The sequence below is a fragment of the Festucalex cinctus genome, chromosome 20 (assembly GCF_051991245.1).
Source record: "Festucalex cinctus isolate MCC-2025b chromosome 20, RoL_Fcin_1.0, whole genome shotgun sequence".
NCBI classification, from domain to species: Eukaryota; Metazoa; Chordata; class Actinopteri; order Syngnathiformes; family Syngnathidae; genus Festucalex; species Festucalex cinctus.
In genome coordinates, this window is record NC_135430.1 from 21,801,499 (window position 1) to 21,819,318 (window position 17,820).

The following is a 17,820-nucleotide window of genomic DNA, read 5'->3' on the forward strand; positions in this document are numbered from 1 at the left end:
GTTGTTCTGTCACTCTCATCAAGTCTTATCGTGTCCACCTGTGCTCGTTTTCCCCTTCCCTTGTGTTATCCAATCAGCTCCGCAAGCCACTTGTGTCACTCGTGAGTATTCCTATTTAGTTCCCTGCTTTCGTTCAGTCCTTGTGGAGTCTTTGTTGTTGTCATCGTCACACCTTGTTTCCCTGTGCCTCTGAGTCTTGAGCGTTTAGTTTGAATCCAGTACGTTTAGTTGGCACTTTGTATGTTGTTTTGCACTTTGTTTTATGTTAAAAATAAATTCTGATTCCAAGCACCCCGGCCACGCCTCAGCTCGCCTTCCTCCACTTGGGTCCTCAATCCCCCACCAACACTGACAGTCATAACCCTGAACTGATTCAACATGAACATCATAGTGTTTTCCATTTCACAAAGAAAGTAGGCTCCCAAAATACACATTACAACAGGTTGAAACCAAATCACTATTTCCCAAGACGTTTACATTCCTGGCCGAGGACTCAACATGATCACCAAAAATGAGGCAAAAAAGTTCTGAAAGCCTTTTCGGAAGCTCGCGTTGGCCCGGACACGGTAATGAGGATGTTGATTTGGCTCTGATTAGAACGAATTGTGCCGCTGCTGTTGATGTTGCTGCCACAGTGTAACTTCCCTCCTGCCGAGCAACATGGACACCAAACTGCCAACATTCATTTGAAATTAACTGACTGTCCAATTAGTCACCGTGACCAGCAGTTCAATGATCAAGACATATTGGAACAGCTCGTTATTTCGTCGTGGCTGGGCCCAACATGTGCTAGCAAACAATAATGTGATCAACGGGTGGAGATAATGGATTTATGTTTTTTTATTTGAATAAAATGGCATGATCACAATTATCAAGTCATTTTATATTATTACCTTTAAAGGGATGTAAGCCAAGTTATGCCGCAATCAAGCCCTTACGTCTTCTTTTGCCACAAATTTGTTGAGACTGAATGGACAACTTAAATGAATAATCAGCGACATGACCAAAATGCCATTTTAAATATGGACAAAATACATGAACGCCTGTTTTCTGTTGAACCTATGTATGTCACAGAATCTTAAAGTATTCAATTTTAACAAGACATTTATCAATGCATACAAGAGCCAGTTATCAACAGCAGAAAATAACACACAGTGTGATTTTTTTCTCTCTTAATTTCTAGATGCAAAGGGTTCTTGTAATGAATAATTACATCTGAAGGACAGCACAAAACTGCTGAAGAGCAAACCAACAAGAACTAATTTTATGCATTTTTCACAAAAATCATTTCGCACAAAATTTGAATACTATCCTGGTGCCATGTTTGTCCCGCATGTCATTCCAAATCCGTATGTAAGTATGTTGCAACATTTCATTTCATCACACCGCTCTGACACCATCGCGACTTTAGATGACAATAAATATCACTGGTTCTCCGTTTAGCACGAAAAAACAAAGATGCAAATGTGCCATCAGCAAACACAAGGAATTTCAAGAAGCACTTAAAAGAAGTGGCCGGAAACAACTCAAAACATCCTCAAACGCTCTTAGTAAAAATGCAAAAAAAAAAAAAAAAAATCCAAGCACTCCCATTATACATAATTTAGGGGAATCTATATTCATAGAAATGCAGGGCGTGTTGTGCTCAATGGGGTAAAACGCTCCAGTGTGGCTAATGGAACGGCCTGAGTTGCGTGATTGAGTGAAATGTGCTGGAAAGATTGGGAGGAATCGCGCAGATAAAGAAAGAGGAGATTCTGCTTTTTGTCGGGCTCAGCATTAATGCAGCATCTCCCCAGGTGATCAACACATTCGAATGAGGAAACGGAAGTAACGCAGAGACGGAACGAGGAAGACGCAGCGCGGCACGCCAGGCGAAGGGGGAAAGAGAGCGGGAGAGCGACGGGCCACTTGAAGAGAGAGTCCCGCGCCACATGCACAAGAGCTATAATATCTCATATATCATCGTAATGTTACTGTTGGAAGGTTCAAAGGAAGAGGGGGGAAAAGGCAGTGAGAAAATGGATCTTGGCAAATTCAAAGTAAAAAGAAAAAAAAACAAAATAACCAAGGGACATTACTGAGCTTCTCCAGTAGATGACTTTCGAAGGCCAAGGCTGTCACATGCATTTCTTGTCTCCTTTTTTCTCGTCTTCCCTTCCATAATTTTGCGTCAAATGTGAGCGGGCGGGCCTTTCTTTTCACCTTCCCCTCTTCACATCCATTACCTTTGGAAAGATGCAAAGTGAACATTTCAATTGGATTGCAATGGCCAGTTAGCGCTGCTTTGATCCCCACTCTGCTATTTGGGGCCTCCATTGTTCCTGATTTGCTGCCTTGATTTGCCTGCCTGTGGAGAATGGCCGCAGAACTGCAGTCTGGCCTTCACCCGTCTACCTTCTTCTTCCTCATAAGAGGTCTGAGGCTCATGAAAAAAATGACGGTATCCCATGATGTGCAGTACAGTTCCATGTGGACCAATACATACTCTACACTGCCATTCAAAGTCTTAACGTGCAGAATCAAAAGTGCTCAATCCCTGACACCAACCACATTGATGCCGCCGACCTCGCTTGAGAGGATGCGCAGAATGCAGAGAAGCGGCTGCAATTTTGTTAGGACGCGTCGTCTTTCGTTTGATCAATCAAACGCTGCCAAGATGAAGACTGATGCAGCGCGGACGTCAAACGTGCACTCATCGCAAGATTGCTGGAATTTCAAAAATCTCCTTTCAGAGCAGAACATAGAAAAATTACACACCTCGTTGTCAAAGTGCTGCTTTTTTTTTGTTTTTGTTTTTTTTGTCTTTCGGTTCATTGTTGGGCACAAACTCAAGGATGATAGTAAGTTTTTTTTGTATAAGAGAGTTCTGTTATGCACATGGAGGTAGATGTAATAAGCAAAACCTCCAGCCTACACACTGATTCACTTTTTTTTTTTTTTTTTTTACTGTGCCAAAAAACAAACAAAACGCTTGAGTACATCATGTTCACTTTTGTGTTCTTTATATTAGAGGAGGGCCATGATTTGTCCAATACTTGGTCACTCTAGGCCAAGTAGATTGCTTCACACATTGCACAGTTAACTCAGAAATATAAATTGTGTAAATCACAAGTAAAGTTATTTCCATGCGACTGTAATATTTTTAGAGCTGGAACTGACTGTTAAACTAGACTATGCTGATATTAAAAAAGGGAGTTACTGGGCTAGCGCAAAGTGCAGTCAAACTGCATGTGGGCGTGGTTATCTTTCTTTTGATATTTTGCTTGATTAGCGCAGATGGAGTAGAGCATTTTGCAATAGAACGGAACTCAGCTGACTCGCGGCCAATCGAAGCGGCTCCCCTGACTTCCGTCAATATTGGGGAGGTGGAAAAGCACAAAAATGAACTCACTGGAGTCGTTTATGCTATTAAACTGCGAGAGATCCCCTTGTGGATGATGTCATCGGCCACACTCCATGCAAAGAGGTTCACAACTCAAGCACATTATAATGGTTTACTTGTCCAAATCTCAGTCACACTTTAGAGAAAATCCGAATCTAGAATAATCAATAATTTTCTAACATTCTATTTTCAAATATCCACCTGTATTTCCGGTTTCCACACTGACTGACCAATATATTTCGGCTCTTATTTTGAGCGGTTTGGAAAACACACAAATGGTTGGCAACACACGCTGCAGTGCAATGGCGCCGAAGGTGCTGATCAGTGTGCGATTCGCACGTACCTGCAGCAAGTGTAAATAGAACACGCGGCCAGAATTTGCTCGAGTGTCTGGTCTCCTCCCAGATACAAATGAACAATTTGTTTTCCAATTCTTTGCAAACCTTCATCTCAGACATTCAGCTTTGAAGTAGATCGGGGGGAGGGATGGAGGGATGGAGGGAGGGGCCTGTTCAGATGGTACGATGCCGTGTTTGTCTTCAAAGGGTCCCGGCTTGCTTACAAATGCAGCGGTGAGTGCAACACCTTCAAGGTAAAATTGATCAATCTGGCTCTTTCATGGCAAAAAAATAAAAAACAAAATAATGCAAAAAAAATGTTGTCAAACACAGCAAACAGAATCAAACTGTGCCAAGTAGATAAGAATATTTGGGGATAAGCTGGAAGCTAATTACATTCATGAATATCCACCTGCGTCTTGCTCAGCTTCATCACAGCTGATTGGAAATTTGTTTTAATACTTGACACACTCAAAACAACGAAAGAATACAAGATTTTGCTGAAACGACAACAGCAGTATTAATGCTAAACTCAACTCAACCTCCATCTGTTGGTTATTTTTACTTTTCACGTTTCTCAGATGGGTTATGAAGACAAATACCTAAAATCTGATTCTAATTCTGATTCCAATATGAGATGAACATCATATTAGAATGTCAAAATGTTGTGCAACTCTACAAAAACAAGCCATGTTTGACTTGCTCACTTGATGTCACTGCCGATTCTCAACGTAACTTTCTCGAAATTCTTCAAGCAAGCAAACAAACAAGAAATGAGGAAAAAGACGAAGAGAAAAGTCATCAATTGTCCGTCTGCTGTGGCTGCCATCCTTTGCACCCTCTCTGTCATGTCTGTCTCATCTGCTTGGATGGACAGCGTCTTCCTCTTCCTTTCTCTGGGATGACTGCCTCGCTCAAGTCCCACAAGACACCTTTTTCCCTTCGGTCTCTCGCCTCTTTCTTCCTCTCAGATGCTGCTATCTTTCTGAAACTTTATGAATTAGTTACAAGCCGCCTCCCTTTCCCCTCCGTCCTCACCTCTTTTACTTTCTCATTTCAGTGGGGCTGCGAATTCAATGTACGCCTGGAGACAAACTGTCTGTCTGCATCCACCTCAGCCGTCAAATCAAAAACCTCCTTGGGAAGAATACAAGACTGATTAATTTTTTTCTGGGGGGAGGGGAAATTATAGAGATGTATTTTTATTTTTCACCCCAAAAAGTTCTTCCATTGCTAAATGAAATGCAGCTGTGGCTCGAATGGGCTCACAACAACCCGCCGTCCGCGCCGCCTTCATTCCTTCTTTTTCCCAGGTTGGGCAGTCGCAGGGGGTGGCGTGTATGCGCGCGCGTGCGCGTTTGTGTGTCCGACTCCTTTGTGACCGCTTTCGTGAACCCGGAGCCTCCCTGCACGGAGGGAAATGGCGGACTGTGGCAACGGCATGGGCAGTTTTACAGTGTAGCGGGCTGAATGTTAAACTTATATTTAATGTATGACATTTCACACAAATCATCCGGCCACAGACATGACCCTGGGGTATTCCGCAGATTGCTTTTTCAGTGCCTCAGCAACTGTGGAATTGTTCATCCCTGGGAGAGAGAGAGAGAGTTGGGAAGGAGGAAAAAAAAAAAAAGGCTTTGAATTTGTCGGAATGATCGCCCTCTCGCCACTTTGTCCATCCCGGGCTGCTTCTTTTTCTCTGTGATATCATGATCGCAGGCCGTGCCAAATTGAAAACATCTTGGCGGTCTGGAGGCTGTAGGAAATACTCGTACATTACGTGTCGTACAACACCAGATTGGATAGCAAAACAATTTTGCCGTCTGAAAAGATCCCGTGCGCCCCTCTCAGGCCTCCCCGTCCTTTAATTTCTATGAAGAAAAAGCGCTGTAAATATTGCACGTTTGATTCCCTCGGCGGGGATACATGATATGGAAATAGCGGCGAGCACAATAAGTTCATGAATACGCAGCGAGGGAGGCCCGAGCGCGCCCCCCTCAAAAAACACTCAGGCGCTGAAAATAAATACAGGGCTGCGGCAAGCTTTTCAAACTGCCGAAAACCATACAAGCAAAGAAAAAAAATCAACATTTTCTTGGCCCTTCTTGTCAGCTCAGCCTTGCAAAACAAAGTATTGATAGCAACTGACTGTAGTGGGGGTCATCCATTTTATCTGAAGGGACATTTTTCAACATTTTGCCACGTTTTGCTGCCGTCCACTAAATCAGCGTCACTCTCGGCTCTCAAGGTTAGAGGACGCGAGTGGGGAGTTAAGGAGCATTAGGGCATGCTTACCTGTCACACTCCAAATAGCAAATAGCATGGACAGACGCACGCACGCAAACAAATCAATGTGCCGGTGAAGACATGTACGGGGAAGTATTACGGCCACCAGGAAAATTTGTTACAAACACAAAATCATCAGGTACAATTGTGACATTTTGATGTATATTTTACAGTTGCATTCATTCATTTGTTATTTTCGAAAAGGTCTTTACATGGCACTAATGCCATTTTTGTCACATTTGGAACTGGAATGTTTTCTTGAAATTATTTTCGTTGTTGAAACATTGCAATTTCTCACAATGGCTGTTTTGTGTAACATTAGCAAGATAACTATCATATTATTTAACAATTTCATTCATGTAAACATGATGATTCCTACAACGCAATAAATTTCCTCAGGACAACTTTATTCTCATAACAGTGACTTTTTTTTTTTTTTTGCAACAATGCTTTGTAGTAACATTACAAATGTTACATCATACGTTTCAACATGTTTGCCAATAACAAGATTTATGACTTTATTTTCATTGCCAATTTTTCTTGTATATATTCTGTATCGTGACTTTTCTCTAAAGCTATAATGGCAGCAATTGTTTTCATTTGAGAAACTTGGGACGTAGATAACAAGCCATCAGGCTTCCCGTGCTGCCTCCTGTTGACCGTGAAGACAAATTCCTTGTGTGATTTCCAATACTGTACTTAGCCTGATGATGCTTATTTATTCACAAAGTGTTGTATTTCATAACATTAGAACATTGTTCCCCTCTATTATATAAAACCCTGCATGTGCCTTTTACTTCTGATATATTTCTCATAACATAACTTTAGTCTTGTAACATGTCAATTTTACCAAAAAATATTTCATAAATATGTTCTAACTTTGTTATCTCGTAGAACAAATTTCATACCATCAGTCAATAACATTTTAACGGACAAAGTTACAGAATGCATTGCAATAGTGTTTGCAATAACTACTTATTACTACTACTACTTACTGCTATGTCAATTGTATGAATGTGTACATAAAAATAATATCAGCTCCCCACACTTACATGCATGAAATATTGAGGCACATCAAGGCTAAAAGATGCTTCTAACTCAGAACACAACACAATTGGTAACAACTGAGATGTCTAATTATGCCGACACGTTTGATAAGGATAACGACGTCAACAATGTAAACACTACAAGGGAGATAAAAAAGAAAATCATCGACTGTAGAGTATGAAAGCCCCCTTGGAACCACACGCCCAAATACACAAATACTCACTCACAAGTCCCGACCACAGCCTACAGCATAATTAGCAGTTTTCCCTCAGGGCGCTGGGAAACCTGTTCCTAATTGGAACCCAGTTGGGACTTTACATGGATTAAAATACATGAGGCTCTTGCAAAAGGGAAACACACAAACACACTCACACATGGGGGAAAAAAAATGGAATAAAAGAGCCCAATAAGTTGGCAACTTTTCCCCTAAATTTGTATTTAAGCGAAAGCCAGCATGATCCGTGCTGTCTCGCTCGGCACGGCTCCAGCGAGTCTCCAAAGGACAATTACAGGACTATTTTGGCCCCCTTCTGTTTTGTATTCTGTTTTTCTTGTATTTGTGTTCCATTTCCCTGACTTAAGCTGTTGTTTAATGGACAGCATCGTGACAAGAGAGGAGTTTGCCATCAGATTGAAGCCGCTTGGCCTTTTTGCCAATTTGCCAGCAGCCTCCTCTGTACTTGTGAGACGGCCAATTAGCTGACCATCTGACAGAGGCTCTCCGACCGGGGCTATTAAAACACCGACGCGCGCGCACACGCGTGCATACACGACCATCAAGTGCAGCTCGCCGATGACTGGCCGTCTCCATCTGCAGTTTTTGTGCCGAGGTCTCACCCCTCACCTTGCGCTCTCAATTAAGACGGGCGCGCACACGCAAACATTGTCCTCGCCAAAAAGACTCTCTGACCTCTCCGTCACCCCCCTCCCCCACACCTGTTAGCTCCTCCTCCAAAACCTTTTCCTTTTCCTCTCTGCATGCAAGGCCTCCCCTTCTATCATCATCAACGTCCAATCTGTCCACTTTTATCTTCCTTATATTTCTGTTGTTTTTAATCATTCGTAATTATGTATCAATAATAGTAAAAACTAGACTAAGTGCAATTTCTGGAAAAATTGCGTGGGAATGCTGAAAGCTGAATGCTAAGATTTGCATGTAGAATGCTTATGAAGTAAATTGAGAGATAAATTATGAAATGATAACCTCCTGGTTACTGGACAATGCACTTTAGCAACTGTGCCACCGAGCAGTATCAGACACCTGCTAATGCTAATAAGTTATATGTATGGAAGTGGGCGTGGAAAGTGATACTTCGAAAAAGTTCAATGTCTGTCCCATTGAAAATGAATTGAGAAAAGTTGATATGAAATGTTAAATTGTGCAAATAGTGTAAGTAGTGTGGAATCAGACAATATATACCCCGCGAGGCGTCAATTTTTGAAGCTAGTTGAAATTTGAACAATGAAAATTGGAAGTTTTATGTGGGAGTTGTTACGCGGGAAAAAAAAAAAAAGTGATATCCTACATCAGTTATTTACTCCCACATCCAAATAAAAATATACAATTACTGTATTCTTCTGTAAGATTTGCAGTGAAATGATAACAAAACACAAATATCGTGATCATGTTCTCACTCAAAACTGAGCCGCATTTGGCAAAAAATAAAATAAAATAAATTAATAAGGTGCCTGCACCTTAATGAAGTATTTCCATGTGCCTGACCAGAAATGTAAGCATGCAATAACTAATGATTTACAACATAAATTAATATCAGAAAATTCTTATGAGCTATACACTTTGAGAATGGATAAGTCATTATTTGAACTAAATATTAAAAAACGCTATTTGTAAAGAAGCAAAAACTGCAGCTCGGAGGACCTCTTCCCCCCCCCCTGAAGTCTGCACCTTTAAGCAACAGCCCCCAAAAGCAGCCCAAGCTTTCCAACCCAAACAACCCCCACCTCCCGTCAACCCCGTCTTTGTTGTCCATCAGCGGTTTGTTTTAAGCCGCAGCTCAGATGGCGTCAGCCTTCTCCCTCCGCGCTCAAGTTCAAGGGTCCCTGGAAACACACCGGCTTGTGTGTGCGTGTGGACATGCTTGTGCACCAGCCGCACACGTGAACACCCTCGGCCATATTCGGCACATGGAACTATCCATCCATCCATCCATCCATTAGAATAGAATATAAATAAATATGAATGTCATAAAAGCAGACTGGCCGGAAAGGTTTTTTTTTTTTAAAGCATGCTTTAAAAGAGAATGTCAATAATAAAAATGAAATGCACTGACACCTACACAGTGTTGGCGGCGCACCTGCCTCCTCAAGGTCTGTCGGCTGCAGTCAAAATGGTGGACACAATAACGGCGGGCTTTGATTCCTAATATGGAGGAAACAATTGTATTTTTTTTCACCGGGGCAGCTCATACTGGGCGCTCAAAATTCAACCTCTCTCTCCCTCCCTCGCTTTCTCTCGCTCACAAACACGCGCACGCGCCCTATCTCAGTCTATTTGGTGATAAATGTGGACATCGCTGTGCATGGCAGCTACAGCACACAATTGAAGCAAAGGGAAAATCCTGTCCTAAAGCAGAATTCATAAATATCCATGACTGAAGTTTGAAAACATTATTGGAATAAAATCATTGTGTAAAATAACATAAAATAAGCATTGATTTGCATTTGAATTGCAATCCCTTCGTCTGTCTTGCAGTTATTTCTAATTCATTTTCATATAATTCTTCAGAGAGTATTTCATTTCCCAAATTAACACAAAAGGAACTCTTCGCACCAAAGATAATTATACAGCTAAAGAGGGTTTTCTCATTTAAAAAGAAAAAAAAAAGCTTTCTGCATGACATCAAAAATGAATCTTTGATCTATCGCATTCTGTCCCTGATGGTTAAATGCTGTTAATTATATTCGGAGGGAAAAATTAACTTCCTAGGAATAATTAACAGAGCGACTGCACTTTTGTTTGTTGCAAGAGTGTTTCTAAATTAATTCCGGTGACAAACAAACTCCATACATAAAAAAAAAAAAAACTAGATGAAGAAATGCTGAGTGAAAAAAAAATAAATGTAAATGTGAAATGATAATGGATGAGCAATTATGTCAAATTGTACTGAATGCTTTGGAATGATATTGAACAATATAAAATGATATGAAATGTTAGCAGTTAAATTGCATGGAGAATGATGTCAAATCATATTTAATTATATTGAATTAGTTGAAACAATATTGGTGCAAATGCAGTCACAGATTTTTCTTTTTAAATACAAGAAAGTTTTGTTTTACATTGGCAGCAGTGGACGGCGAAACCTGTCAAGGTAAAAATCAAACCTTATTGTCTTTAAAAAGAAAAACATTGTCTGTTTCAACTAGAAGACAAAACGAACATTTTTGAACAATTTGTGAGGGAAAAATATGGTTTTATGTGGGAATTGAATGGATCTAATCATATGGAGTTAGTTGAAATTGTATTGAATGCATTTTGAATAGGACCAATACGAAGTCGAACCCTAAACCGAAACATTCTCTCAAAATGCTGAACAATTTTTGTTTGTCAAAAAATGCTAAATATTTAGTGAACAACAGAATTTTGCTATGTGGGAATTGGGGAAATGTTGAAAAACGATCCCAAGGTGAATTGAATGAGCTGCAGATTTGTGAATTGTGAAATTGCTAATTGAAAATGAAGGGTGATTTTTTTGGGTGGAAAGACTGAATGCTTGTAATGCTAAAAGTAATTGCACGCATAGTGTGAATTTTTGGAATATGTTGATGTTAAAATAGTTTGAATCGGTCGAGAAATGTAGATGTAGTTGAATAATGTTGGAATAAAAACTATAAGTCAAGCAATTATACACATAGCGGAAAGTTGGAGATAGTTTTGTACAATTTAGCATCATAATGTGTATATGCTGTAAAAATGACACAAAACTCACATTATGACCCTCACATACAGTCTTGTATCTTGTATCTATGTCTTGACAAGTGCATGGTTGTGATGGGGGATCCGCCTCCATTTCTTATTATACTCCCCTATAGAATATCTATCACCATCTCCCTGGTGGACTGTGTACATACACAGTCAGATGATTCATATTATCTTTAGCACCCAACTCCTGCCTATAACCTTCCTTCCTAGCCGCCATTATGTAAAAGTATGGATTAGCTTTTGGTATGCGTGCAAATCCCACATTTGCCAGGGTGTGTTTGGGATGGATGTTGCATATACGTCCATGCATGCATGCATGTATGCATCCGAGCGGAGACCCCCTCCCTCGCCCACGCCTTCCACATCTATCATGCATCCACAGGTCTATCAGCTCATCGAATGAGGTGTGGGGAGAGAGGAAGGGACACAGGGTGCATTACAAGAAATAAATGTAACCCCCTCCCTTACTTTAAAAATGCACATACATTTCCATACATTGGAAAGGCAGTGAGGTGCACACACCATAGCTGCTCTCTCCCCAATATGCCCCCCCCCCCCCCCCCCCAAACACACACAAGAACAGTGAATACAACAAAGATGGATGTGTGTGTCCCGTTCAGTGGGTGTGGGTGAAAGTCGAGCACTCGCCATATTTATCTTCATAAGAGCAGGAGGTGCTCGTGTTTGTCCGGATACTGTACATGCCGAGTGTGTTTGTTTTTCTGTGACTGCGTGTACATACAATTATTTACCACACCTGAAGAAAAAAGAAAAAAAGAGATAGGTTACTGCAACTAAATATATATATATATATATATATATAAAAGCTATTTTTATACTTTCATGTATTTCACTGCAACATATACAGGGCCTAGAAGTACAATTCAGTAGCTTTTCATATTTTCACCATAGTATAATCATTTATGGAAGCAGTTCCAAACAGATGCATCACCTTTCCCTAAAAAAAAGAGAAAAAAAAAGAAAGAAAAGCGTCAGCACCATCACTCCTTGTTGATAATGACGGGCCTGTTGCGGGCGCGATTGTTCAGCAAGACGAGTTTGTTGGGCAGAAGTGATTTGGGGGCTTTTAGAAAGTTCCATTTTGCACTCCCCAGGCGCCGCATATAGGCCACCCCAGGGAGGCGCGCGCGCGTGTGCGTGCGTGCGTGGTGGTCTATTGTGTGTGTGTGTGTGTAGTGTAAAATATTCTGACTGAACTGTCTTTTGGTTCACGGAGCAGCGAGATGCGTCCTGTCTCTTGCATTCTAATGCGAGTGCGTTTTGGAAGTCAAAGTAAACAGATATGCTTGCTTCAACGCACACATGCAATTGGATGTGAGTGTGTGTGTGTGTGTGTGTTGGGGTGTATGTGGGAGGGCAAACCTCGTTTGAACTTGCGTGTGCACATACGTGTATTAAAGATGCACATGTAAATGCAGTTTTTCACCGTTTTGCTTCATCACGGATAACAAAACCTCATCAGCAGGGTTGAGCAAAATTCAGAATTGAATTGAGACTGAATTCAATTCTTGAATTTGAATTGAGGTGGCAAACAGGAAGTCAAATTGAAATTCGAATTGCAGGAAGTAGAATGGAAATTCATGATGCAAAATCAAAGTGTATTAAACAACGAAGCCGCCTATATACAATGTGAATTTCATGCCAATATCATCGTCGCTGCGATGTGAAAAACGTCCATTTTCTCTTTCAATTTGTTTACATTTTTACGTTTTTTTGGGATGAAACTGAATGCAGACAGTGGCCCCATTTCGCCGTCTGACGTGTTCACTCCTTTATCGACAAAGGCCGAATACTAATCGCTCGACCGGCAGCCTCCGTCGACGAATCGGATTCGTCACGTCGTCCGTCTTTGTTTTTTAAGTGTGGTGTAACATTAGTTTAATTTTTTCTGTGAATATATACATACCGGTGTCTATTAAATTGTAGGAAGAGAAGCTAAAGCTTCTGATGACTTAACCCGTTGCATGTGTCCATTTTCATAGAGATTTAGAAAACAAAATGTTAAATGATTGCCTCCGTGGTCTTAAAGAATTGTCCATATGGCACCTGCACGGCTGTAATATAAGAAGCTGAGGGCTCTCTTGGCTGGGAGTTTGTTGGAACGGCGTTGGAGAGAAGGCTAAGATGAGGCCCTTCAACCAAAATATGAGCCCGTTAAAACGATCCCATTCCTATTGTCGACCATATTTCCTGCACCTCTTCCCCGCCCGGCGCACAGATGTGCTCTCTGTCACGCCGGCCATGATAAATTAGCGCGGCTGCTGCCGTGTGAAATCGGAGCCGCTGTCTGGGTGCGGAGGGCGATCCAGTGGACAATGCCAGGGATGAGCCGCTGCTAGTTCAGCTGTGGAGGAAAAACGTTGGACGGGAGCACGTCATGGCTCGGGATTGCTGCCAGAACCCTGACAATATGCCGGACGCTCCTTTCGGTGACGCCTTCTCACTTTTTTGCTCGCTTTCAGTACAACTGCTTGGCGACTTTTTGTCTCGTGGACTGTATGATCACAATCTGTATCAATCGTGTGAGCGCATGTGCGATCTGGAAGCAGCTGCATGTCAAGTGTGTGTGCGATTCTCTTCTACCTGCAGGCTTTGGTGTGCGCGCAGACATGTGTTTCTTATGAAGTCAGGCCCAGGCCGGGCAAATTAATTCTCAGAAGTTGCATGGCAGGGGCTCTCCTTCCCTTTGAAATGGGGCATACGGCTCCCTGTAATCAATAAGTCAAGCCATCTTGGCTGCGAGTTGCAACCCCCCCGGTACACAGATGAAGAAGCCCAATTTACTCATCATAAATTCTGATTCCCACAATAAATATGAGAGGAGGTCCCTCGGTATTTGAATATGTGGAATCTCAAGGGCGTTTGAAATGCCGAATGGCGCTCGCCTCCGCCCGCGGTTGCTTTTGTTGGTCCGAACGCGCGCTTTGTGTTGAATAATAATCACGCGTGGTCAAGAATATTTATTTTTGATCTGAAAAGATGAAAAGACGGGAGGGCCCAAGCCTGCTTGGCTCATACAGATGTCCGATCCCGTATAATGTTTGATGCATTTCATCTTTTTGTCTACCTTTGCTGCTCGTATCTTCACGTTTTCTAACGAGGCTCGACAGGCACCTCCAGACAAGCGGTGACGTGCGCAGGCAAGGCCACGTGACGTTTGGGGACACGCTAATCTATCGGACAAGCGATGTCTCTCCCGTTTAGCGCCTCCGGTTTCAAGTCTATGCGCATGACAGGGAGGGGAAAGTGTCCAAAATATGGCGCGCACCTCCAATACGCGGATGTGGGTGAGGCCTGCTGCATCTGTTCGAGTGACTCAAAAGAGAAGACATATTGGAGCACTAAATCTTTTTCTTTTTTTTGAGAGAGAGACAGAGGCAGCCACAGCATACTTTTTTTTTTTTTTTTTACAAGCGTACATTTCGTCCGTGTTTTCATGCATGTGTTGAGAGCATACATGTGGGTAAACATGATTTAATGCAACGTGGCATCTCTATAAGTAGTGGTTTTGTTTGTTGGCACATCTCTGCAAAGTTCTTTTGTTAGATACATGACATTTATGAGCCGCGGTGAATGTTATGACAAAAACGGCATGACAACACGTGGCCTGGTGTCAACAGCTTTGCTCGAAAATAAATGGCGCAAGAGACTTAGACAATCATCAGGAATATTTGTTGCTATCTCAATTGCAATTATTATATAAAACTATATCATATTTTGCATAAATTATATATATATATATATATGCAGAAATATGCAGGTTTGTGTAGGTCTACCTGGTCTATCCCACATTTGCGTAGATATGTAGATATAGATCATGCACCGTGCCAGATTTATGCCCGTCACAAAAATACAGCAACTATCTTGGCAGTTTACATTTTAAATAGTATTTTTCCATGCACTAGAATTACAATTACTTTCACAAGTGGTGTTTTAGGATTATTAAAATGGAATTTAAAGGTCCTCGAAGACACCTAAAAAGGGTCAAAAAATGCCAAGTAGAGGCGACTGTTGGGAAATGTTAGCGAGAGGAGGAAGCAGTTTCCCGTGTTAGTCTTCATTGGCGGGGAAGCAATACGAGCGCTAATTCCTCACCTGGTAGTTACATGCGTGAAGAGCTAATCCATAAATCTGCTGCTAAGTGGTTCATCAGCGAGCTCCCCGCCATTGAATGTCGCCAATTAAGACGCCTAAATGGCTGGCTAATTACGCTCGCAATGTAACGGCCTGTCTCTCGCGTGATTACAACTCTCTCACACCTCACTAATTGCCGACATTTTTTTTTTTTTTTTTTTTGTACCGTGAGGTTTTAGAGTCTTCAGACGTTTGATTGGCAAAACAATTCAGCCCTATGGTTGAATCATTACCAATTACAATCAAACAGCTTCCACAGCAAAGTGTAATGATCGAGGTTTTTAATGATTACATGTTGGCTACTTCTAAATATTAGCTACTGATAAAACATTGCATGTAATTACAAGTCATTAAAATATTGTGTTTTTTATTTAACTAAACACCCAAATAAAAACATACTAAAATGTGATGATGTTTCACTGAAACGACCCCCTTTGTATAATATTAATTATTGTTTTGACAATGGTTGAGAATCTCACAATGTTACTTTAATTACTTTAAAATACCTGTACAATAAATAGCGACTATTATTGCAAATATACTTTCTACTTCAATCCCCTTATAAACAAATTAAAAAATGCTATTATTTTTTCCACAGCACATCCTCCATATTTGTCTATTTTTCTGTGCGTTGTGGCAGGATTTTTTTGTTGGAGCTCCTACTAAATTCTCGTGAGAGCCTGTTGAGTATTATCACGAGTCAGCGGCAAAAATAACAGACGGGAGCGTTTGGAGGAGGCGGCGGAGGAGGTCTGGTGAAGAATGAGAGCCGATAAAGATCTGCTCGGGGCCTCTCCTTGCTTTGGCCCACAGGTCTGAAGAGCAGAGCAAATTGTGCCTGAAAGGGGGACGATACTCATCGGAATGTTAATGGTGCTGAATATTTCAGAGGTGGGCTCATCACGTGGCAGGAGGAGGACGGGTGGCTTTCCCGAAAGCATTTAGCGTTTGAGGTTCATCTCTGTTATTGTAAAGCCTGAGTCAAAGAGGATTCCGATGTGCGGCTAACAAGGCTGTCGGAGAGGTTTGATCTCCCCCAAAACACACTGAAAAGTTCATGCTCGGCAGGAATTTCTCATCACTTGGAGTCACAATTCTTCTTTTTCACTTTTTGCTTTTGCCATGTTATAGCTCACTTTGCATTCATGGGACTTCCCGATGCAACTTCCTGCAAGCTTTTTCTTTGTTTGCAGCGGACATTTGTCAATCTCGGGATGCGCTAAACAGATAACTTGAAATCCTTGTGTTTCTTTGTCCGTATGCATGTCGTTGCAAAACACAAAACATATGGAAAATCCAGTTACAGTGGCTATACGACAAAGTGCTTCTTTTTGAAGTCGAGAAACATCATGGGAGTTATAAAACTTATATAAAAAAAAAATAAAGGAGGAGTAGAGGAGTAGGCCCAACATGTCGATATAAACATCTGTCTTCCTCCCTTTAATTCAATCAAAAGTCTACTTTCCTTAGCCTTGAGAGTAAGATAGAAAGAGGGGGCTCTTATGAGCAGTGAAAGTTGAAAAAAAGGAGGAGGAAGTAAGGGGGTCTAAAATTAAGAGAATTATTGCATGTTCCCAGATGTGCGCAATGAAGATGACCTGCAAGTCAAAGTTGTCCCCCATCAATCATTGCCATATGCTCCCGGAGAAATGGATCCTGCAGGACACTTCGTATTCTTCCTTCTGATTAGTTCATTGGAGAGATGAAGGAGGGGGTGGGGTGGGATGGTGGGGTGCGGTTGGGTGGGTGAGGGGGTGGAGGCGTTTTTTTTTTTTTTTTTTTAACAATTGGACGGCCCCAATGTAACCCAAGACCGGAGAAGGTTCAATGTCAAAGTGAAGTCTTGCTATTTAGGACTTTAGGACTTTTTTTTTTCTTCCTCTCTTAGCTACCTTTTTTTCCCTCTGTCTTTTTTTTTTTTTTTTTCGTCAGGCAGTGAAGGCAATTTCTTCATAACATCAGTCATAGAATATAACGGACTGCATGCACTCGACTTAAAGCGAAAGCCTTTACAATAAAGTCTTGACAATAATAGATTCTATGCGGCCCAACTAGTCGAAACACGGCATTCTGATTAACGTATTTGTGGGATATGAATTCAGCAGGAAAATCCACACGTTTTTACCCAGGTCAGGGAGCTGGGGGGGGGGGGGGGGGGGGGGGGGCATTTTGGGGCGAGCTGTCGACTAAAAAAGGCATCACAGTTAGCATGTTAACGTCACATGACCAAACTCAGATGGGTCGTGATTGGTCATTAATTGAGCCCTGAAAAACTGTGATGTCATGTCAAAATGGTCGCTGAGTGGCAAAATGGCCGCCACCTAAGATGGATAAAAATGGGTCAATTCATATTGCACAATTCATTTCATATTCCAGAATACTGCATTTAAAATGAGTTGGGGTGCATAACATATTTTTGTAAAGAACATTTTTGGGTTGACTTCCCTTTTAGTAGAATTGTCAATCTGCATGTTCCGTTCTTATTTATATTTCTGTATGTATGTAATGTAGACAGACGCCCTAAAGATCTTTGTTACTCCAAAATAAAATTGGAAAAAAAATATTCATTTGACATAATGCCTGAACTGCGGCCCACAAAGCTGAAGAAGAGTTCTGCCTGTACTGATGTGGTCAAGTTACAGTTAGGGGAATTCATCAAAATGAGACAC

At 41.5% G+C, this 17,820-nt stretch overlaps 1 protein-coding gene and 1 long non-coding RNA gene across 3 annotated transcripts in view; one reads left to right on the plus strand and one right to left on the minus strand.

Annotated features, from left to right (window-relative positions):
• zfhx4 (zinc finger homeobox 4) overlaps positions 1–9,400 on the minus strand; it is a 101,393-nt gene extending 91,993 nt beyond the window's left edge. The window contains exon 1 of the mRNA XM_077508514.1: positions 9,354–9,400. The gene's annotated coding sequence lies outside the window, so the exon portion shown is untranslated. The remainder of the gene's footprint in view (positions 1–9,353) is intronic.
• LOC144009048 (uncharacterized) overlaps positions 1–17,820 on the plus strand; it is a 41,512-nt gene that overhangs the window by 5,096 nt on the left and 18,596 nt on the right. The window lies entirely within an intron of this gene.